Raw genomic sequence first — 24,684 nt, 5'->3', positions numbered from 1 at the left:
CTCAGATGGCCATCACTACCTCCTGTTGGCGTGAGTTCCACAGTTTAACTCTGTACTGTGTGAAAAAGGACTTTATTTTATCTGCTCTGAATCTTTCAGCTTTCAGCATCCATGTAAAAATGCAGCAGGTGAATCTAACAGAGAGGCAGTCAAACTGGTGCCACTCATATGTTTTCGGACTATTCCTCCCATTATCCCTCCGAATATTGCTGGCCGTGATGGCTTAAGGAGGGGGGGAGACTGAGATAAGTAGTAGCCCACAACACCAGGAGCACTTCACAATGGCAGCCCCCCCCCATCTAATTCATAAAAGGAGATGGTGGTGGTGCAGAACATTGGTGTGTAATTATTTCCCAGCAGATCAGAATGTGCTGAGTCCAGTGCTTTTTTCCTGTGGGTACTGAAGGGTACGCAGTACTGGCACCTCCCCCACCCCTATCCTGAGGTTAAAAGTGTGACACTTCCTAGTGAGTTCTGGCACGTTTTCTTTTTTTAAAAAGCATTGGTTTTAACAGAGATGAGAAAGGTTTTTCTCCCTCAGTCTGGTCACAGTGCCCCTTTTCACGCAGTGCTTAGTTAAACCGTGGAACTCCCCCCCACAGGAAGCAGTGAGGGCCACCAACAGGGATGGCTTTGAAAGAGTACTGGACAAATCCACAATCGGAGGCAGCAATGCTTCCGGCTATCAGTTGCTGGGAATCGCGGGAGGGGAGAGGCCTCTTGTGCTCAGCTCCTGCTTGCAGGTTTCGCCGAAGAAGCACCTGGTCACCCACTGTGAGAACAGGATGCTGGACTAGATGGGCCCTTAACCAAAGCATCTGAAGGAGAGTATGTCAACTGCGTCGCTTATGGTGTGCAGACGGTCTCAGGATCAGGCCGTGCTGGCTTGCCTCGCTGCATGCATGCAAGCAAGCAAGCAAGCAAGCAGGCAACCAACTCCCTCCCCCTCCCTCTCCCCCGCCCCTTGCCATCTGCAGCTGCCTCTGGGAGCCAAAACAGCTGCCTGCCTCTTTAAATCGCTCTCTCCCACGTGCTGTCTGGTTGTGCTGGAGACGGTGACGCACTTGTGACGTCAATGGGCGCTAGGGGAGAATTTAGAGCCGGGGAAGGGAGGGGGCAGCTGGAGAGAGGGAGATGTCAGCTCATTTGCATTAAAGGGCCGGCCAGGATTTGCTCCCCCGCCCTTCTGGTTCTCTGGTGGAGGGAAGGGGCGCAATAGAGAAACGACGAGGAGGTGGGAGTGGGGGGGGCACCAAAGTGCAGAGACGCCCCCTCGGGCCCCCCACTCCGGGCTCGGGCTCCCTCTGCAGTCTCCTCACAGTCGCAGACCCTGCAGTAAACAGCGTGTCCTTCCGCGCCACCAGCCTGAAATAATCCCTCGCCTGCTGTCACTCAGTGACACGATGCCCGCGGTGGCGGCAGCGGCAGCACGAGAGGGCAGGGAGGGGACACGTGAGCGCTGCGCGTGTGCAAGCGGGGGCAGGGAGGTTGGCCGGGCGGGTTGCGCCTGCCAGGCGCAGCCACTCGGTCACTAACCCCAACTTTCCTTACCTGCCTTAGGCAGCAGGTGAAACTTTTTCCGGCAACGGTTCCCTTCTCCTGAATGTCTCAGAGGAGGAAGGACCTCGACTCTGTGCTAGAGCATCTGCTTGGCATGCAGAAGGTCCCAGGTTCCATCCGTGGCATCTAGGAAAGTTTCCGGGCTGAAACCCGGATGAGCTGCTGCCAGCCAGTGTAGGCAGAACTGAGCTGGGTGGGCTAACGCTCTGACCCAACAGAAGTATTGATTCATAGCCATGTTGGCGAGAACCTTATTTTATTTTGCGTGACTCAGTGACAGAGCAGGTGATTTGTACGCAGGAGGTCCCAGTTCAGTTCCCTGCCTAACTTGGTAAAATCAGTTCATCCTATGTAAATCAGTTCTTTGCACAGAACAATGTGGGTTAGCACCTTTATCCTGAGGGAAGGGTGTAAGCTCAATGGTCAAGCACCTGCTTTGCATGGAGAAGGTCCAAGCTCCAACACCTCCAGATATTTAGTTATGGGGCTTGTTGGCCAGATGCTACCCAAATGTCTTGCAGCACATTTAAAATATTAATACATTATACCATACAGGGCTGCTTGAAACTGTGGAGAGACACTGCTGGTCAGTGTGAACAATAATAGGACAGATGATATATTTCTAAGCAGCAGCAGGAAGACTAGATTAATGCTCACCCTTCTGCATTTATGCAGCACATTTCAAGCGTGACATGCTTCATTTCTGTAATTCTTACAATAACTCAGCAGGGTAGGCCAGTCTCATTTCCCACAAATTATAATGTATTGAAGAGAGAGAAAGCCACGTGCTTAAGCTTAGTACAGTGGTACCTTGGGTTAAGTACTTAATTCGTTCCGGAGGTCCGTTCTTAACCTGAAACTGTTCTTAACCTGAAGCACCACTTTAGCTAATGGGGCCTCCTGCTGTTACCGCGCCGCCGGAGCACGATTTCTGTTCTCATCCTGAAGCACTATTTCTGGGTTAGTGGAGTCTGTAACCTGAAGCGTATGTAACCTGAGGTACCACTGTATAGATAAGAACGGAAGGGGCCTGCTGCTGGGATCTTTATCAAGTCCAGTGTTCTGTTTTCCACTATGGCCACCAGGAAACTGACAGGTAGGAGAGGGAAGCAGCAGATTTCCCTTGCTGTTGCTCTCCAGCAATTGGTGTTCAGAGGTAGACTGTTTCTGAACATGGGTGCTCCATTGACTCCCAGACATTTGAGGGACTGCTTGTTGATTTCTGAGAGATTCATGGTTAGTTTCTGTTTGGTATTTGATAACTGTGCATGTGATGATTTGGGTATTTTAATGAGCTTCTGTAGGTTTTTTTTAGTGCTGCGTTTTTATTGTATGGATCAGTTTTATTTTTTGTATGCATTATGCAAGTTGTCTAGATGCTTTATTGTAGTAGGCAGCCAAGAATTTTAATAGACAGAATGATGAAGAAGAAGAAGAAGAAATTTATTGTACACATTTTGATGTCAGCTCAAGATGCACCTTTTTGCACAGGCCTTTGGGGGCTGGAGGATGAGATCAGGATATCTCTCAAATTTGGCATTTACATATTAAGTGGTTTAATTGTATTGAGCTGTGTGTAAAGTGCTCTGGGTGATGGGCATAAATGCATGGTGATGGGCATAAATAAATTCTTAAAAATCAAATTTAGGTCTTATGCCTATTAGCTAATGATAGACCTGACCTTCTTAAAACGGTGGTCATCCACACACCTTGTAGTGGTGAATTCTGTATCCGTTCTGTGGAGGAAGACTTTCTTCTGATTGGCCAGGTTGTCCATCTATTTCATTGGTTTGGAAAAGGGCAACCAGAATGATCAATGGAATGGAGTGATCCCCCTCTGAAGACAGGCTGCAGCATAGGTACTTTTTAGTTTAGAGCAGGGTTTCCCATACTTGAGTCTCCAGCTGTTTTGGGATTACAATTCCCATCATCTCTGACCAATGGTCCTGCTAGCTAGGGATGATGGGTGTTATAGTCCCCAAACAGCTGAAGACCCAAGTTTGGGAAACCCTGGTTTAGAGAAAAGGTGACATTATAGGGATGTATAAAATCATGCATGGCATACAGAAAGTGGAGAGAAAAAAGTTTTTCTCCTTCTTTCATAATAACATTCGAATTTGGGGACATCCAGTGAAGCTGAATGTTGGAAAATTCAGGACAAATAAAAAAAAATACTTCTTCATGCAGTACGTAGTTAAACAATGGAACTCCCTCCCACAAGAGGTAGGGATTAATAATAATAATAATAATAATAATAATAATAATAATTTATTATTTATACCTCGCCCATCTGCCTGAGTTTCCCCAGCCACTCTGGCCAATCGAGTGTTAAAAACAATACAGCATTAAATACTAAAAACTTCCCTAAACAGGGATGGCTTTAGAAGAGGATTAGACAAATTCACGGAAGATAAGGCTATCCAGTGGCTACTAGCCATTATGGCTATGCTCTGTCTCCACACTTGGAGGCAGTAATGCGTCTGAATATGAGTTTCCGGAAGCCATGGATATAGGGGTGGAGAGAGAGAGCTCTTGTGCTTGGATCCAGCTTGTGGGTTTCTCACAGAGATGTAGTTGGCCACTGTGAGAACAGGATGCTGGACTAGATAGTCCATTGGCCTGATCCAGCAGGCTCTTCTTATGCTCATATTGCAGGAGCCAGCATTCTAACATTATAGAGTTGGGCTCCTGTACAGTGGCGTAGTGTGGGGGGTGCAGGGGGGGCCGGCCGCACCGGGCGCAACATCTGGGGGTTAGGGTTAGGGGGCGCAAATCCACGGGTTAGGGGCGCAAATCCACGGGTTAGGGGGTGCAAATTACTTGCCTTGCCCCGGGTGCTGACAACCCACGCTACGCCACTGCTCCTGTATCCCCATTGATTCCCTCTTAACTGTGGCTTGATTAGCACATTTTTATTATGAGCAGCAGTAGTAGTAGGCAACAATCAGTTGCACATCAAGCTGTCATTAAAGACAGAACAGCAGGCCAGGCTTTTTTCCTTGTCAGATGACAACCCGATTTACCCACCTGGAATCAGTGACTGACAGTCCCAAGATCAAAATTTGCCATGAGCAGTGGAAAAACCCCTGCCACAGATTGCCGAAGGAAATGGCATGTGTGGTGCATAGCCCCTATCTTATCTTCTACACCACAGGGAAAGTTGTTGCTGACCAGAGCTTTTGTGCTAGAAGAGGCTCTGGGGTAGAAAAACTGGAGTGCAAGTCGACAGATGACTTGGAAAAGACATTTTAAAATTAGGCATTTCCTACAAGGGACTTCGCGTTCTCTGCAGAAAACCTGCACGGTTCAACATTTTCCTGGAATCTTGTGCTCGGCACCAGAGGGCGATAGAGTGCCACAACCTCTCTGTACCTTGTTGCCCCAAACATGGTACGGTTGTCTTTGAACACCACAAAGGTCAGTGAGATGATAAGGAAAAAATTGCTTGAGTGCATTAATGAATAAAAATGCTTCTTAAAAGTGTTTCTTCTGAAGTCTTAGAGATGAACCTCAGAAAGATTGTGGGAATAATATTTGCATTTTAAAAAATCACCAGTGAAGTTTCTGGGGTTGTGACTCATTCTGGGAACTGTAGGGCCAAGATAGGCAAATCAGATGAAGGCTGGCTGCATAGCTCCATTGCCTTATACTAAGTCACGTTATTGGCCCATCTACTTCAGTATTGCCTACATAAAGTGTGGGGGAACTCTGACCCTGCAGAGGCTGCTGAACTACAACTCCCATCATCCCGTTGGGCACACTTGCTGGGGCTGGTGGGAGTTGTAGTTCAGCAACATCTACAGGGCCAAAGTTTCTCCACATTGCTCTACACTGACTGGCAGCAGCTCTACAGGATTTTAGGCAGGGGACATTCCCAGCTCTTCCTGCAGATGCCAGGGATCAAACCTGGGTCCTTCTACATACAAAACTCTTCCCCTGTAGATGACAGTTTCTTCAGTGGACAAATTGTCAACGCGGGAAGTTGTCACCCTAAAGGAGAGCTATTTAGTTACATGGGGAGTTTGTGCAATGGTAATGGGTAACTTGCAAATAATATGTCCAGTTTAGAAGCTCTTTGGGGAAACTGGATGTAATTACCCAAACTGGAGCTGATCTAGGAGATTGTGGAACACACAGTGGCGTAGCGTGGGGGGTGCAGGGGGGGCCGGCCGCACCGGGCGCAACATCTGGGGGTTAGGGTTAGGGGGTGCAAATCCAGGGTTAGGGGGCGCAAATTACTTGCCTTGCCCCGGGTGCTGACAACCCACGCTACGCCACTGGGAACACACACACAAAGGAATAATTAGTACAAGGAAATGAGTCTGGTGAATGTGGTTGATATTTTATTTTGGCTGTGAGTCAGTGTGTGTGTTTTTAAAATGCAGCTTGATGAGGATACTTAGGACACATCCAGATGGAGAACTCTTCCAGGAGCAAACAGATGCAGTCAGACCAGGAATAAAAGTTGAAGTGTGATGGCTTTGTTTGCAAAACCAGACTCAAGCAACTGAGGCTCCGAAAAGGCTTGAGAAGGGGAAATCACTCACTATGCAAAATACATTTTAACAATTAACTTGCAGATGGATTCTTCTCTCCCCGTCCCCTCCCCTCCTTGTTTCTAAGTTAAACTTCTGGAAATGTGATATTTTGCTGTAGAGGTTGCATTGTTCTCTGACACTGAAAATGGCTTAGGTGTGAATTCATGCAGTGTAACTGGTCTCTCAGCTGTGTGGAAAGCGAGTAAGGTGTGTGTAGGTGTGAGTGGGTGTGAGTGTGAGGTTTCTGTTTCCTGATTTGCCAATTGCAAGTGGCTGATTTTGCTATGTGGCACCCCAGGCCTGGAGAAATTCTCTCTAGCTGCACTGTAAATGAGAAGAAAGCCAAAATCACAAGTGCATTTAATGTTCTTTAATTGCACATGGGAATCTTCACCCACTTCACCATGAATCACAAGTCCTGCGACTTTTTTTCAGGGGAGATTGTGGCCACATTCGCACCATACATTTAAAGCACTGTGATACCACTTTAAACAGTCATGGCTTCTCCCAAAGCATATTGGGAACTGCAGTTTGTTGAGGGTGCTGAGAGTTGTTAGGAGACACCTTTCTCCCTCACAGAGCCACAATTCCCAGAATTCCCTGTGAAGAGGGATTGGGTCAGACCCTCCAAGTGTCCCTATTTTCCAGTGACAGTCCCAGATTTACAGAAGCCATCAGAGTTTCTGATTTGATCATGGAATGTTCTGCTTTTCCTTAGAACATCCTTATTTTCATTGGAGAAATGTTGGAGGGTATGGAGTTATTTGATTCCAGAGTCAAGGAGAAAAGTAACTATACAACCTTTAGAAGATATCTGAAGGCAGCCCTGTATATGGAAGTTATTTTAATGATTAATGCTTTATTATGTCTTTATTTATGTTGGTAGTTGCCCAGAGTGGCTGGGGCAACCCAGTCAGACGGATAGAGTATAAATAATAAAATTATCACCATCACCATCATCATTATCATCTAGTACGTCCCTATTTTCTTGAAGAAGAGACAAGCCCATTTTTCAGTTTCACACAGTTCTCAGTTGTTGGACTACAACTCCCATCATCCCTGAGCGCTGGCTTGCTAGCTAGGGGTAATGGGAGTTGTAGTTCAACAACATCTGGGAACCCACAGGTTGAGAAAGGCTGCGTGACCAGGGTATCTCAAGCCCATCCCCTAGGCATACCTCTTCTCGGGCGAATATAATTTGGGGGGTAGTTTTAGTAATATTATTTTATCTAGACTAGAGAAAAGTCTGCCGTGTTCCTTCTGAAACACTTTTGTGTACTTCCTAGGGGGGGTAAGCGTGCCACACTTTGGGAAACAGTGCCCTAGGGGAACCCTTCAGACTCCTCATGGGCTCATGAGGGAATTATATTCATTCATTCTAGTCTGTACCTATTTAGAAGTGCTAACTGGCCTTGCAAATGCTTCTATGTATATGTATTACAAGGTCTTCTCTCAGTGCTATTTTTTTTCCAGAAAAAGAGGAGCCAGAACTCACCAGGAACACCTCCCTCATTCTCTTAAAATTGCAATGGTGCCCCCCTGAAAGGTGCTGGAACTGAGTTCCAATGAGTTTACTTCTCCTAAGGGGGAAAAAACACCTTTTTGAATCTGAAATTTATTTATTTATTTGATGGTGACCCTCTAGAAGAGATAACAGGTCCTCTAGCTGTTGCCTGTGAATGTTTCCCTTCCCTGGCCCTTCAAACCTTGAGGGGACAGTGTCAGCTCTCTAAAGAGAAATGTTTTTGATATTCTGGCGCTTTGAAGCGAACAAGGTTTTCCCATCACACTTATACAGGGAAGAGAAGTTAAATATTATTGTTGCTATTACTATTATTATTACTAGTTAGAGGTAGGTAGCCGTGTTGATCTGCCGTAGTTGAAGCAAAATAACAAAATTCCTTCCAGTAGCACCTTAGTGACCAACTACATTTGTTATTGGTATGATATTTCGTGTGCATGCACACGTGGTATCTGAAGAAGTGTGCATGCACACAAAAGCTCATACAGTGATACCTCGGGTTAAGTACTTAATTCGTTTCAGAGGTCCATTCTTAACCTGAAACTGTTCTTAACCTAAAGCACCACTTTAGCTAATGGGGCCTCCTGCTGCTGCTGCGCCGCCGGAGCACAATTTCTGTTCTCATCCTGAAGCAAAGTTCTTAACCCGAGGTACTATTACTGGGTTAGCAGAGTCTGTAACCTGAAGCGTATGTAACCCGAGGTAAAGGTAAAGGTAAAGGTACCCCTGCCCGTACGGGCCAGTCTTTACAGACTCTAGGGTTGTGCGCTCATCTCACTCTAGAGGCTGGGAGCCGGCGCCGTCCACAGACACTTCCGGGTCACGTGGCCAGTGTGACATCGCTGCTCTGGCGAGCCTGCACCAGCGCAGCACACGGAACGCCGTTTACCTTCCCGCTATTAAGCGGTACCTATTTATCTACTTGCACTTTAAGGGTGCTTTCGAATTGCTAGGTGGGCAGGAGCTGGGACCGGAGACGGGAGCTCACCCCGCCACGGGGATTCGAACCGCCGACCATACGATTGGCAAGTCCTAGGCACTGTGGTTTTAGTACCACTGTACTAATAACAAGCTTAGTTGGTCTCTAAGGTGCTACTATTACTATCATCATTATTATTAGTTATATACTACTTAATGCCAACTCAGGCTTCTAAGCGGTTTACAAAGTATAACATTCAGTTACCAGTTGGCTTAAAAAAAAAAGTAGACCCATTTCTTTCTAATTAACCCTACTCTCCTGAAAGAGTCTAGAGGACCTGTGTCAGTTGGTTCTTCATGTAATGGCAAAGTCCTCATGAGTCATCCCTTGCAGGGTTTTAGTCCCAACACAAAAGTGGGGGGAAATGGCCAAAAACGGTCCTAAAATTGCACAGAAAGGTTTTTTAAAAAGGCATGAAAACTGTGTCTAGCAATTTCACAAGCCTTTGGAAGTGCAATTCTAAGAGCCCTTGTAGGCCTGTGGAGAGTTGGAGTTTGAGGAAGGAGGTTGGGAGCAAGTGATTGTGTTAGAGTTTGTGTGGTAGAGTTTGGCATCTAGTAAGCGCTGCTGGTTTTTCAAGGGTTTCCAGAGATTTGGAGGGTGTTTGCTGGTTTTCCCAATAGGCATTTCAATTATATGTGATTTCATGTGCAGTGCCTCAGAACATAACCCCCACATAAATTGGGAGTTGCCTCTCTCTGTGTATAGATATACAGTAGATATAAGGGGCAGGAAATGTCCATCTGCCTGAGTTTTTTTAGGAAGAAAAAAATACCATGTTCTTTAAATGGATAGTGTAATTTGTGAGTTTGGACCCATCAGACCTAAATAACGGGTGAAATCATGCCAAGTCATGATTCATTCTTGAATCAAAATGGCGCCCGCATCCAAACGTTCATGAAGACTGCCACCTCCACCTCAGAAACCCTTGTGCCGAGTTTGGCAACAGCATTTTGAGAAGTGCCTGAATGCATGGACAAGAGACAGACAAGTTCCTGTAAAGAATCCTGGGAATCGAGTTTGTTAAAGGGTGTTGGGAATACTAGCACACTTTTGTTTTCAAATTATGTATCCTTACGTCGCAGTAGCAAGGACCCTTTTCAAAGAAGTATTTCTGGTGATCTCTGAGAAAAGGCAAAACGTATTCTACAGCTTTTTATAGTACTTGAACTGAAACTCCCCCCCCCCAAAAAAAAACCACCTGCTGCCACATTTTGGCTACCTTTTTAGTTGATTGAAAAGTTATCTTTATTAAAAAAAATAGTAGCTGCAAAAGAATAGAATGTGTTTTCTATATACGTAAGCATGAAATACAATATTATAATGTATTCATATACAAAAAGCCAATTATGGTTCAAAGAGCTTTGCATATATGTATTAGGTGACCTTAATTTCTATCACATTTTAAGCAGAATGTTGTTTGATGAGTGAAAATAATCCATAAGGCCGGTCGTTGTATTGGAATCGTCTTGACCAAATGTGGTTTTAAGCAATTAATCTAACCAGCCAATCAGTTAAATGTCACACCCTCTTATTTATTCTGCTCTTTCTCTCTCCCTCATGGCTTCTTTAGGAATGAACACACTGAATATTGATGTGTCCAGCTGTTCTTTGAGGCTGGGAGGGAAAAAAGGCTGATTAAGAAAAAAGAAACGAAAGAAAAGGTAAACAAACACACACGAGAGACAATGTTGTGCAGTGGTTAGAGCTTGGGGCTAAAGGGCATTGCATTCTCCACGCAGCTGACCTGCCTTGCAGGACTGTTGTGTGGAAAGAACCGGCCCCATCGCCCTTTTGAGAAAGCGGTAGCATTAAAATGCAAATAAACCTTTGAAAAATGGCTCGTAAAACCATTTAAAACGCTATAAAATCTTTTAAAGGGAGAGACCTTTTAACCCGTCTTGCAGGGCTGGTGTAAAAGACCGGGGGGGGGGGGCAAGCCACGTCCGCTGCCCTTTTGAAGAAAAAGGTAGCATGGAAGAATGCAATGCACTTTTAAAAGAAAAAGTGTGCGGAGGACCAGAGGGAAATCCTAGTGCTGCCATTTCTGCCAAGCCACCCAGAGGGGGCCCAAATCCAGTTGCAATACGGAGGGAGAGGGAAAAGAGGGCAAGGCGGAGCGCGGGCCGCTTTAAGCAATCCTTTGGCGAGCTGAACCAACTTCCCGCAGGCGGAAGGATATACTGGCAGAGGCCGCACTGCAACCTAGCTTGCATGTTTGCAAGGAGGAGGAGGTGTGTGTGTATTGAGATGTGCGTGTGTATGTATGCATATATAAAAAATTTTGGGGCCTGGTTGGCCCCGCCCTTCCTTTCCTGTGATTGGACCCCGGTCGCCATCTGCTTTGCTTCCTCTTAGCCCCCCCTCCTTTTCCAATACTTGGGTTGCACACACTCACACATACACACACACAATCTCTCTCTGGCAACGTTGTAGCCTCTCCTCCACCCCCCCCGGGTTGTGCAATGTAGTTGCCTTGTTATTAATTTATTATTATTATTTTTTAAAAAAGAATTGTCGCTAGGAAGGAAGGGAAGGAAGAGAAGCGCGAGAAGAGGAGAGAGAGGCAGAGCGAAGAAAGAAAGAGGAAGAGGAGGAGGAAAAATTAAAAAAAAAAATCAAACGAGGACGCAGGATTGCAAAGAATCGGCGGCGGCTCCCAGGAAGACGAACTTTAAAGCTGAGGGGGACTGAGATTGGCATCGGGGCTGTATGCTGGGAATGTGCTTGTCCTCCTTTTAGGCGGAGGGAGGTTGCCTGGTTTTTCTCCCCCCCCCCCCGCGCGCACTCCCCGCCGCCTTTTTGTTGTTGTTGTTCGAGAGAGGCCCTTGAGCCAGCCAGCCTGTTCTTGGGAGATCAGCTGTCTTTGGAGGCGCTCCGAGGAGCCAAAGGCAGAGAGAGAAGGTAAGTGAAACTTACACGCGTTGTGTCAGTTTTCTTGGGGATGGTGTTGTTCTTGTGTCCTCCAACCCCACCCCCCGTCTCTTTCCGGGGTGCAAAGCAGGATCTTTCTTGAATTGGGTGGGGGAGACCAGATCCCCCCCCCTTCCCGGGGCCTGGGGTTGTTTGGAGAGGAAGACGGCAGGAGGCTGAACAGAAAAATAAGACATGGACTCTTCCAAGCTCATTTCCTCATGGCATTTCTGTTTCTACCCCCCACCCCGCAAACAATGGTACAGTACTGTAAAGCGAGGAAGCGGGGGGGGGGGGAGATGTACCAAGGAGAGGCAGGGCAGAAGTGGCTGCTTTCTTAAGTGGGGGGAGATATGTGTGTGAGTGTTTTTAGGGGTCACCGATGGGGAGGGGGAGATGAGGGAAGTAGTGGAGATGGGCAGCTTCCAGTGGAAAAAGCTAGAGAATTGATCCGTGTGTGTTTGGGTGGGAGTGGTGGGGTGTAAAAAGAGAGGCAGAGAAGGGAGCAAGCACTTGAGATGGTTGTGGAGAGTTGGGGTGTGAAATCTAGTGTTGCTGGAAAATAGGAATAAAATAAGGTGAAAGGGAGAGCTGTGGGTGAAAGTGCAGGTAATGGGGTGCATTAGAAAGTGGGGTGCATAGTGCTTGGGTGCCTCTTCAGAGGTGGGAGGGAGAGATACAGGGAACTTTAAAATAGAAGATAGGTAGGGAAATTGTCCCAGTATAATGTATCTTGGGGTTATCCTGAAATGCAGGTTTCATTATGGTGTGTGTAGTCAAAGGTTTGGGGCAAAAAGTGCATTGGAAGAATACTGTAATTCTAAGTGCGAGTTGTGTTTTTTTATGAGAACTGAGGGAGAAATATTGGGGTGCTTAGATTCTGATGTTATGAGACGGCATTTGTAGAGAGGAGGGGAAGAATACACCCCCCTCCCGCCCCACTGACTTGGGAAGAATGAATGGTTAAAAAGGAAAGAGGAAGGATAATAAGGAAATACGATGGGTACAAATTATGCAGTCTGGCTGAAGAATATAAGGGAAAGAATCATGCGAAACTGGAGGAATGGTTTCTTGATATGTGGAAGGAACTGGTGGAAAGCAATTCTGCAGGAAGTGAAAGGGTTTGTGCGGGGGGGGGGGGGAGAAGGTTAAAGGGGAGCATCTTGGAGCAAAAAAGCCAACTATTATTTTATGTAACTGGTGCTCTTTAAAATGTGCTAACCTCTCTAGATCTTGACGTCCTGTCAAGTCAACAGTGTTCCCATTTGACAAATGGAGGACTGAGGCCCAGAGAGACCAGCAGTGCAGGCATATGTGCCTACCCAGAAATAAACCCCATTGAGTTCGATGGCACTTACTACGCAGAATTAAGCACATAAAGTATTTCAGCCTAAGTTTGCTTAAAAGCCACTAATGGAGATGAGAGTCCACCACCTTCCAAGGAAGGCTGTTCCTAAGTCAGTATGCTTGATGTTTAGTAAAAAAAACCAAACCCTGTCTTGTCATTTGAATCCATTGGTTCTAGAGCAACAGCAAAGAAATCTGCTCCATCATCTGTGGGACAGCCCTTCTCAGGACCTTTTATGTTGGTCCTCAGTTGCTGTCCCAAATTGAAAACTGTGTCTCTATGTGCGGATATTCGTTGGCAGCTCACTGTCCTTATCAACATAAGCACAAAACAACAGAGCAGCCACGCAGGATTTGTGGGTTGTCCTTTGTGTTGTGTGTAGGACTGTGAGGAATTGCTTTATGCCCCTACGAGGTGTCCTTCGCAAGCCTATCACCCTCCAGAAGTTTTGGGCTACAACTCTCAGTTGTGATGCCTGGGCTGATGGGACTTGTAGTCTAAAACATCTGGAAGGGGGCAGGTTTGTGAAGGCTGGCTTGGAGGCTTAAGATTCACAGAGGCACTTTATTTTAAAGCATCACAAAGTCTCTAGGATGTTTGCTGTTGCTGGTTCAAGAGTATGAGCCAAGAAGTCTCAGGTTCAGATATTACATCTGCCATGACCTCCCCAGATACCCTTTGCCAAGTCCTCAGCACACACACCTTGCCCCCCATATGTCTTGATCAAAGCAAATAATTATTGCTACTAGCCATGGGGAGCCAAATAGAGCCTCCAAAATTGGAGACAGGGTACCTGTGACCGCTAGATTCTGAAGAAAGGGCTGTTGCCTCTGTGCCCTATATATGGCCTTCCTGAGAGTATTTGTTGGACCCACCTTGACTTGACCCAGCAAGGCAATTCTTGAGTTCATAATACTGGCCTTCTGGCCAGCCCCGTTGCAAGAATTACCATCACAGGGCATGTAAAGAGTTTTGAGTGCTTAAGAGAGAGAGATTTATGGCAGTAATATTAGATTTGCTACGCTACCCCAAACCTCCAAACAGACATTTATATGACAAACTATTTATGACCTCATTGGCCTCAGAAGTAATTTGGAGCTCAAATTAGGCCAAGTGCCATCTTCCAGTGGGACTGATTCTCTTGGAACACAGCTGTGCAAGCCTTTGTATTACACGGAATTCTCTGCTGGACAGAATGAAGAGCTGTGTGTAACCTGAAGCATTCCAGATCCTCACACCAGTATGTGTTGTTTTGAAAACATTTCCCAATACCCTTTTATATGTGTGTCAATGTTAATAGCAGTTTTTGGATATGCTATGTGGATGGGGCCTGGTAGTTATATTTAGCAAACTGTCTCTTCCCCAAATCCAGAATTGTGAATAGGCAAGGATTATGGGAGTTGTAGTCCAGCAACATCAGCTTCCCCCATCGCTGACCTACTTTGTTTCTGTTCTGATTGGTGATGATTCTGCTGCTGCTGCCATTTAGTGCAACCATTGCAAGCTGGTGTCCTCCACTCATAGGTTTTGGATTACAACTCCCATCAGCTGGCTGGGGCTGATGGGAGATGTAGTCCAAAACATCTGAGTGGAGGACACCAGCTTGCAAAGGCTGCACTGGTGAAATATTAGTGTGCATATGTGTGTAAGCAATACTTACACTGGTGCCTGTGTTTGGAGAGGGCAATGTGTCTGGCTTTTGCAGCTGGAGGAGTGAAGCTCATTGGACTAGCAAAGCCAGATGCTCTTGATAAGCAGAAATTGTGGGCTTTGTTGACCTCCTACTTTGTGGAGGCTGCCAGCTCTGGTTGTTTGGATCCAGTTAAAATCCTAGAAAAAGCTGGTTGTGTGGACTTCTTCGGCCATTTCCCAGAGATGATGATGGGTCTCAGAGGACTGTTGGAAGAGGGCAGCGGGGCATCTGCAGCAGCTGTGCTAAATGTCAAATTGTTCTTGACATGTTTTTGGGTGTTTGTGTCTCTCCGGGCACCCTTTTGGGAAGGGAAGGCTGTTACTTCTGGGCTGATACACTGGGTACTATTCCCTTTTCAGGCAGCAGGGAAGACGGGTATTTTGAATTTTGCCAGGAGTGAAAGCAGAATCCTTGTGATGTGCCGGGTGATGGTGGGGACTGGATTTTTTTATAAAAAGGATGAGCAATTGTCTAGATGGCTTGCCAGCCAAGGAGTGGAAACAAGTTACTTCTCCCAACCCGGCTTATAGCCAATCCATATTCATCTGCACACCACACATCCTCTGTCTCCCTTGTGGCAGTGGTATCTTCCCTACCCCCTCTTTTTGTTTGCCATCTTAGTTGTCCTCTTGCACAAACATCACACACACTTCAGCACTACCTTTGATGTACTTTGTTGTTCTTGTTTTCATAGCTGTTTCCCCTGTGGTACAAGTGTGTTTGTCACTCGGCTGGACCCTTTCCCCCTTATATTACTTGTCTGCTTGTGACTGACTCTTGTGTGCGTTTACGCACATTTTTCTCACCTGGCCGAAGTCAGCCTCTGATATCCAGTGTTTGCATGGTGCTTATTCTCTCTCTCTCTCTCTCTCTCTCTCCCCCCCCCCCCCCCCCCCGTCTTTGCAACAGAGGCCCATCTCTGTCTGCCCCTGCCTTCCAAAATGAGGCGGGTAATGTCTACAGCGAGGGCCTTTTTGGTGATGGTGCCCTGTTTATGAAACACCCTTCCTCACACCCACCACCTACACTTTGGAACTCGCTGCCTTTTGACATCAGGCAAGCACCTTCACTCTACTCTTTTCAGGGCCTTCTAAAAACAATGTTGTTTAGACAAGCCTTCCCAGATATAAAGAATGTTGATGTGTGCTTTAATCTGTTTTTAGCTTATCATTCGGTTTAATTATTTTTGAATGTTTTAAATAACTGTTTTTACTAATAATTTCATTGTTTTATTCTTTTGTAAACTGTTTTGAGGTGTCTTTTTTTGTTTTTTGTTTCAAGCAGTATATAGATTATGATGTGAATAAAATTAATAGACAGATGCCAGTTCAGGGCCTGTGTCTTCAGTGCTTGATCTGTTTGTTTGACGTTCGAATGGCTAATGGTTTTTTTTAACTCCTTGCGTACCCCCATTTCAAGACTTTGAGGTGTATGATTTGCCTGTATGATTTATCGCCATCCCTCTTGCAGAAGATTATAAATGGGCAGAACAGGATCTGTATCTATCTGTGTCATATAAACCGTTGCTGGTGCTGCCTGTTTGAACAGTTGAGGGGATGGCAGAATGGAGAGCCTGGGGTTTGAAACCGTCAGCCTGTTTCCCCAGGATGTTAACTGGCTCACCTGCCCTTTAATCTAGGCCTGGCTGAGTTCAGCTCCAGAGGGATAATATGTGGTAATGAAGCTGGCTGCTTTTCACCGGTTTGTGCGCACTCTTATTGCCTCCTGTTGTTTTTGCTGGTTTCTATGGTTATTGTTATAATTTGTCACTTTTATGAATGTTGTAGCCGTTTTGCAGGCTGGGATGTGGCCCAGTGGCATAAACCAGCAGTGCACACGTTCACCCCACCCTCACTCAAGTAAATATAGTCTCACTTCTGTAAGCAGAGGTGCACAGTCTTGGTTGCTGTTAAGAGTCCCTCTCTCCAGATCCAAACTCTATGCAGGTGTGAGAAAGGGGAGCTCCACAACCCTCAGCCCAGTATCGCACTCCATTTCTGCTTTGATGTGCCCTCTGCAGGGATGTTGGCCTCTGTTATCCTGTAAAATTCATATGCCAAGTTTGGATGGTTAGATATAAAAATATCCTATTGAGATACTTGTATCATCATCATCATCATTAAAGGTAAAGTTAAAGGGACCCCTGACCATTAGGTCCAGTCGTGACCGACTCTGGGGTTGTGGCACTCATCTCGCTTTATTGGCCGAGGGAGCCGGTGTACAGCTTCCTGGTCAAGTGGCCAGCATGACTAAGCCGCTTCTGGCAAACCAGGGCAGCGCACGGAAACGCCGTTTACCTTCCCGCCAGAGCGGTACCTATTTATCTACTTGCACTTTGACGTGCTTTCGAACTACTACCTTGGCAGGAGCTGGGACCAAGCAACAGGAGCTCACTCCATCGCGGGGATTCGAACTGCCAACCTTCAGATCAGCAAGTCCTAGGTTGTGTGGTTTAACCCACAGCGCCACCCGCATCCCTATCATTATTATTACTGTTGCATTTATATCTTGTCTTTCCTCCAAGGAGCTCAAGATGGCAACATGGTTCTTCCTCTCCTCATTTTATCCTCACAACAACCTTGTGGTGTAGGTCAGGGTGAGAAGTAGTGACTGAGCTCAATGTCACCCTGTGAGCGTCATGGCTGAGTGGGGATTTGAACCCTGGTTCCCTAGGTCCTTGTCTAGCATTTGAACCACTATACCACACTTGCTCTCAGATTTCAGGTTTCTTCATGGCCTAGAAACATCTTAAGTCAGCCTTCCCCAAATGTGGTGTCAACTGGGGCTGATGGGAATTGTAGTTCAAAATGACTGTGCTGGCTGGGGCTGGGGCTTGAGGGGGACTGTAGTCCAAAACATCTGGAGTCAGGTCACCAGCTTGGGAAAGGCTGTATTAAGGTGGCATGTTTTTAGATGTCTTGATGGACAGTGTTGCTTGTACAAGGTTTGTTGGGTTCCTCTAAGGACTAGTCTATCTGGCCTCTGTTCCTGATAGAGATGGACTTTACCAAGAGAGCACACTTTTATTTATATACTAAGATAATCTATATCCTGTCTTTCACAACATGCTGTTGGGGCAGGTTACATTGCATCACAAATACTACTCAGCAATGCAAACACTTTACACCTATGAAAATATTGTTGTGCAGTTCCTTTATTTGGTGGCACAGTAAATAAATCCTTCCTGCCGGTCAGAGGCAGAATGAAAAAGCAGCATTTTTACCTGGTGTTGGAACCTGCCCGCCATGGGTACCTGTCTAATATGAAAGCGGAGAGTCCTCTGGGTATGGGGTGCCACTCCCAAGAAGGCTCTGTTCTATTTTTTTCTGGACAATCAGATCTTTGCTAATGGTGCGGCTACCAATAGAGCCTCGCTAGCTGGTTTCCACTTAGAGGCAGGACAGTGTTTGGAGAGGGTCCCAAGTTGTTCAGGGCTTCATACGCCAGAATCAACACCTTGAATTGCTCATCTGTGTGGGCTCCCAAACTCATAGCCACTCATAGTCAAGGGTCACCCACAAAACACGCAGATTTGGTTTTAACACATGGCCTTAGGGAAAATGGGGTTCCTGAGTGTTTGAGTCTTTTGTTTGGCTGCCCAATGTGTCTCTGGCAGGTGACTCTGTTTTTCTGCCTTCATTCTCAAGTTTTATTTTCTCTCTCCCTCCCTCCCTCTCTCCCTCCCTCCCTCTCTCTCTTTTCTTCCTTCCTTCCACCAGCTGGTTCAACTGCCTGCCTGTGGCCATGTCTCTAACGCTGTGCGGTGGGGCTTATTGCTCTTTCCCCTTCCTGTTTCCTTCCTCCCCCCACTTTATCGTCAGCATCAAAGAACCTGTTGTAAAAAAATAATATTAAGATGATAGTTGACGGTCTTTGGGTTCTGAACCACTGTCTGGAGCTGATAATGATAACTGATCTAAGACTGAATCCTGACAAGACAGAAGAGGGTCTTGGTTGCATAGGAACGGTCAATCTAGTGATAGGAGTTGGGTCCATGGACACATTTGCAAATGGGAGAAATTGTTGTGGGCATCTCTCTCTCTCTTTCTCTCTGACACACACACGGGTTGCCTGCTCAGACCCTGAGTTTTCAGGGCCCAAACCTGAGATCTAGGGATGGTGTTATTATATTTAACCACAGTCACTGAGAGCATGTCATTAGAATAAAAAAGTACTGTATCACAAGTGAGCAAATATGTTGCTGGTTGGAATTTAAGATCGAAACCTTAGCTAAAGCAGAAGTGAGGGGACCGTTCCTTCTCACCTGCTTAGGGAGCCTAAGTAGGGAATATTTAATCTAAAAGGAGAGAGTGAAGGAGGACAGAGGACTTCAGAGAGGCTATGCAGTAATTTGTAGCTGGCTCCTGCCAGGCTAAAGCTTGTAAGCTGCATGCACAGTCTTCTTAATGAGCACCACCACCATCATAAGTAATCATCATAATAAAATTTAAGGCACTTTTCCCCACCTGGAGATTCAAGCTCTCCTGCTGCCACCTGGAGGGGCCCTGGAAAACCTGGAGAATTCAGACAAGCCTTACACACACATTCACACGCTGCAATCAAACAGACATCTCAACCTCTTACACTGGCTACAACAGGATGCTTCTTTCAAGCCTAATCACAGTGTATCTGATACACTTGGTATCTGAAGAAGTGTACATGCACATGAAAGCTCATACCAATAACAAACTTAGTTGGTCTCTAAGGTGCGACTGGAAGGATTTTATTTTTTTTATCCTGTGAGGTACGGTAGGTTATGTTGGGGGAGAGTGGCTCAATTCTGACATGGGGTCGTGCAGTGGTTAAGGAAACTTGCCATATTTTTTGCTCTATAAGACTCACTTTTTCCCTCCTAAAAAGAAAGGGGAAATGTGTGTGCGTCTTATGGAGCGAGTGCAGGCTGCACAGCTATCACAGAAGCCATAACAGCAAGAGGGATTGCTGCTTTCACTGCGCAGCGATCCCTCTTGCTGTTCTGGCTTCCGAGATTCAGAATATTTGTTTTCTTGTTTTCTTCCTCCAAAAACTAGGTGCGTCTTGTGGTCTGGTGCATGTTATAGAGCGAAAAATACGGTAACTCTGATTTTTGACTTATGGAATCGTAAAGCTTGGTTATAATTCTGTTTCCATCACTCGGGACTGGTGCACCAGGGAAGCATGAGTGAAATTAAGAAGCATGGGTGTTAGAGGATACTAGCTGGCCGCTGTTTGAAAATTTAAATCATAGATTTGGCTGTATAAACAATTGGTTTGCGCAAACCATTATTTGATTTTCCTTCCCCTCCTCTACCATGCTAACTCATTGCACCCCAGAAGTTTTGGCGACAACTCCCGCTGGTTTGTGTTTTGAAATGATTTCATATTTGATTGTTACTGTAATGATGTGTTGATGTGGCCTTTTTTGTTCTGTTTTGTGTGAGCTGCTTTGAGCGCATTTATATGGAAAAGCAGCATTCAACTTTTGATAAAGAATGGTGATAACTTCCATCAGCTCTGTGCTCGTGAGGCGTGATGCGAGTTGTATTCCAAAATGTCTAGAGAGCACCAGGTTGGCAAAGGGCTGTTCTGTTCAGCTATTGGCCAGTAACACTGTTGAGAAATCTGTGGTGGAAGAGAAAATCTGCAAGTAATCTGGGGGAAATTGGCCACGGCAATAGCAAATTTGGGATGTGTTTTGATAAAACACCGGGAGGATTTGAAAACCACCATAGTGTTCCCTTTTTGTCTTCTTTTGCAATACATATATTTTTTTTTAAAAAAATGGGATTACTAATTTTTGTGTGTTGTCAACAGTTTAAGTATGCGTGAGGATCTGTTTTGATTTACATTGCGAAATAGGATTCAAAGGTTTTAAAAAGATTGCAAAACCACAGTGAGGAAGCCCATCGGCTGGAATATCAAGCAGTTCATACCAATTTTTTTGAGGGTGAAGGGAAGTTAATTTGCCCTCCTCCTCCTCCTTGACAGTGAGTTGAAGAGTAGGACAAATTGAGTGAAGGCTTGGGCCTACCACTATTCAGGGTTGCTGGGTCTTGGGGACACCCCAAACCCTCTTACAGAGTAGGACTTCCACCTGCTCAAACTATTTTGCAACGGTTGTGACGTGGATTTTAGATACCTCATCCCTGATCAATGCCTGTCCTGATCTTCTGTCTCTATATATACTGCTTTTCATCACTGTTCCCACAGCCAATTAAAACCAATATCAACAATTAAAATGTCTTTAAAATATTAATATAAAAAGACTGTGGAGTACATAAAATCAGGTTTGGTTTTTTGTGATTAAGTGCATCTTGGGATCTAAATAAATAAAACAACCTATTGATTCAATTATCAATAAGTGAATGAAATACTTGGTTAGTGTGTATTGCTAGATTTTCCCTACTTTGTAACAGAAAAACACCCCTGCTAGATCAGGCCTCCTAGTCCAGTATCCTGTTTCTATGCCCAAATCTCCAGGAAGTCAGCAGACGGGTGCCACAGGTACCCTACTGTTGTTAAAGTTCTCATTATTTTAATCTATATGCTATCTTTCTACACGAATATGTCCATGGTCGCTCACAAGAAAGCAAGAACAAGAACAGCAGTGCATATCAAAGCGTCATCACAACAATCTATTGTTTAACCAATCAATTTCAAAACAGAATACAGCAATCCAAATAAAACCGCATCTCGTTTCAGTCATAATTGCAGCTTTGTAACATTTTAAATTCATTACAAATAGACAATGTCAATCATTAAAGCAGCGCATCAGTTCCTGTTCTTTATCTGTTGTTAAAATGTGTAAGCCCTCTAGAGTCAAGTATGATAAAATGGTTCCAAGTTTGATATTAATAAGACAGCCTTTGCTAACCTGGTGCCCTCCAGATGTTTTGGACCCCAGCCCCCATCAGCCCCAGCCAGCACAAGTAGTAGTCCAAAACATCTGAAGGAAACAATCTTAACCTGGAGGTTGAGAATGGCGACAATAAAATTATGCCCGGCATGGAGAAAGTGGAGAGAGAAAGTTTTTCTCCACTAGAACCCAGTGGAGACTGTCCTATGAAGTTGAATGTTGGGAGATTCAGGACAGATAAAAGTTATTCATGCAGTGCATAGTTAAACCATGGAACTCTCTCCCACAGGAGGCAGTGATGACCACCAACTTGAATGGCTATAAAGGAGAACTGAAGAAATTCATGACAGAGTAGGCTATCAGTGGCTACTAGCCACAATGACTATGCTTTGCCTCCACAGTCAGAGGCATCAATGCTCCTGAATGCCAGTTGCTGGGGATCACAGGTGGGGAGAGCACTGTTGCTAACATGTCCCGCTTGCAAATTGCCCGCAGGTATCTGGTTGGCCACTGATAGCATACTGGTCTAGAAGATGTGCCACAGCCCTGATCAACCAGTCTCTTCATCAAGGTTCTGCTTAGCTAGCATGGTCAGTAGCCATCGGCAGGCCTATATAATATTGTGCAGGAAACTCCCCATTTATGCAGGGTTACATTCCAAGGCACCATGCACTGCATATATTTTGGAACACCATTGAAAAAGCCTGCAAACACCCTCCAAATCTCCTTGCTCAAGCTCCAACTCTCCACAGGCCTCAAAGGTTGGTGCAAAGGCTCCTGGGATTGCATTTGCAAAGGCTTGTGTGGGATTGCTAGAAACTGTTTATGTGGTATTTTTGCCATTTTCACACTCTTTTAGGGTCATTTTTGCCCCTTTTCATGCTACTTTCAGGTTCATAGAGATGCGTGTGTGCACGTGTCTTGAATGTGTTTAAATGGGGAGTTGTCTGTACTATCCTTGTGGATTTGAAGCTCCAATGGAGATTGGCTGAGCTGTTGTAGTGGCACAGAATGTTTGGGTCTTGTTTTGGAAACTGTGAGGGAAGGGACAGTTGTCAGCCTGACTGGGATTGAAATGGCACGTGAGGGTAAGATGAGGATTGGTAAGCAGGGTAGGTAGATGACAAGAGGCCTAAAGGAAGAATACAGAGCATATTTCAAAAAGTAAAACCAGGACACCCCAAAAGTAGTTGAGCTTTTTGTTATGCAATTTTTCAATTGACTGGCCTAAGATCCAGGACAAAGCACCGCCTTTCGGAATTCCCTGCCCCCTGGACCTCAATTCCGCCTTTGAAATCCCATTAATGTCTGGAAAAATCTGGACATATGGCAGCCCTATTTGTGGCTCCCAACTATGGAACTCTCTACCACCAGAGGCAAGTCTGTCAGCTTCAATGAGGTGTTTCTGCCATCTATTAAAAAAAAAACTTACTCCCTTTGGCTGTTGGGGACTGATGAGATGGTTTCCTTTCTGTTCACTGTGAATGATGTATTTGGGGCTGATTTTTGAATGTGGTGATTGTATGGTTTTATTGTTGATTTTTTACTATATATTTTTTATTATATTTCCTATGCACCATCTTGGAATGCTCAGATGAAGGGTGGTCTAAAAAATATAACAAGTAATAATAAAGTAATAATATTTAATTGAAAGGACAGATACTGTCTTTGCTTTTCAACCGGTTCAAAGCAATGAAGTCCAGCAAGACTTAATTGTTCTCTTGGCTGAGACATCTCTAGGATGTAGGGCCTTAACTAAACATGTTGACAAGTTGAACTGCTCCAATTAATGGTTAGTCATTTACTCAGCACTTGTAGCGTTTGGTTTACAAGCCTGATGCCATTCGTCTTTCCAGCCCTTGCAAGGTAGGCCATAATAATGTTCCCATTTTGTGGAGGAGACACCGAAACAAACTAGTCAGGGGGAGTGTGAGCTAGAATCTGAACCCCGATGCAGGTCCACTCAAGGTGTATTTGGTGGGGTTTACTCCCAAGTAAGAGTAAAGGGGATTGCAGTAATAATAATGTCTTTTCAAGTTCAACTCCTTCTCTCTGAAGTGTTTATGTTGAAGATGCTGCTGAAGAAGCTATAAAAGGAGGACCAGTCAGACCTTTTATTATTGGCATAGATGATATAATTATTTTGGGATGAGGTTAATAGAAGGGGTTTGGGGTCAAAGCAAATCCCTTAATGCTTAAGCCATTGTTGTAAGAACACCAGTGGTTATGAGTGACCTTTCAGGCAGTCAATAGCAACTGCTTGGCTTTTTAAAAGAAATTGATTATAAATTGCCTCCTAAATGATTGATTTTAGCTCTTTCTATAAGCTGTAAAATACTCTCCAAGCAAAGAAAATAAATTTGTACCGTACAAAATCATGAGGTGAGAGTTTTTTAAGGGAGGACTTTGAATCCCAATCAAATCAGATTCTTAATTTTTATTATTTGACAGCCTTTGCCAACCTGGTACCCTTCTCCAGATGTTATAGGACTCCAACTCCCATTAGTTCGCAGCCAGCACAGCCATTTTGGACTCCCAACTGCGGCTGATGGGAGTTGTAGTCCAAATCATCTGCAGAGCACCAGTCTGGTTGAATGCACAACAGAAGCACCCATTTAGGTCAGATCAGGCTGGGTCCATCTGGTCCAGTCTTCTGTTTCCAGCTGTGGCCAAGCAGGTGCCTCTGGAAAAGCCCTCAAGAGGAAGTAAGCCTGAGTAGGGATTTGAACCTAGGTCTTCCCCTGGTTCCCCCAGCGAGCCCTGGTCAACAACTAAGCTGCCATCAGGGCAGTCAGTATTTGAAGGCGGGTTCCAGGGCTGCCCCCGCCCCCCATGAGGCAAGGTGAGACAGCCACTTCAGGTGGCAGGATCCACATTGCACAAAATCTGGGAGGGTGCAGGAAGTTTAGTGGTGAAAGTGGGCAGATGTGTTGTGGGGGAAACATCTGCCTTGTTTGGACTTTCAGCAGCTCTGCTGGTTATTTGAAAACAGAGGAAAGGGACAGAATCTGATAAGTAACTTCATTGGGATTAAGGAAACAAGTCTGTCTGGGGCCCTACCAGAGGTGGCCAGTGGCCATGGATGCTGGTGGGTGGCGCTGGACACATACTTCAGCTTTCCAAGAATCCTCATTTCTGTTTTGTCTTTTAAAAAGTAAGTCTCTAGTCCTTATGGTTGTGAAGATGTGCTTGGATCGTGTAGGGACAATTTCCATGGAAGAATTCAGGGGCTGAGCACCATCGCTGAAATACCTGTGTTCTGCCGTCCTCTGCTCTGTCTGTGTGTAATTGACAGC

The 24,684-nt window shown here is 45.4% G+C and overlaps 1 protein-coding gene across 1 annotated transcript in view; it reads left to right on the top strand.

Moving 5' to 3' along the window:
• The first annotated feature begins 10,173 nt into the window (after window positions 1–10,173).
• MEF2D (myocyte enhancer factor 2D) overlaps window positions 10,174–24,684 on the top strand; it is a 140,631-nt gene continuing 126,120 nt past the window's right edge. Inside the window, exon 1 of the mRNA XM_079956839.1 lies at window positions 10,174–10,263. The gene's annotated coding sequence lies outside the window, so the exon portion shown is untranslated. The remainder of the gene's footprint in view (window positions 10,264–24,684) is intronic.

The sequence above is a fragment of the Podarcis cretensis genome (assembly GCF_951804945.1).
Source record: "Podarcis cretensis genome assembly, chromosome: 16".
Classification (NCBI taxonomy): Eukaryota; Metazoa; Chordata; class Lepidosauria; order Squamata; family Lacertidae; genus Podarcis; species Podarcis cretensis.
This window is presented reverse-complemented; position numbering and strand designations above follow the sequence as displayed.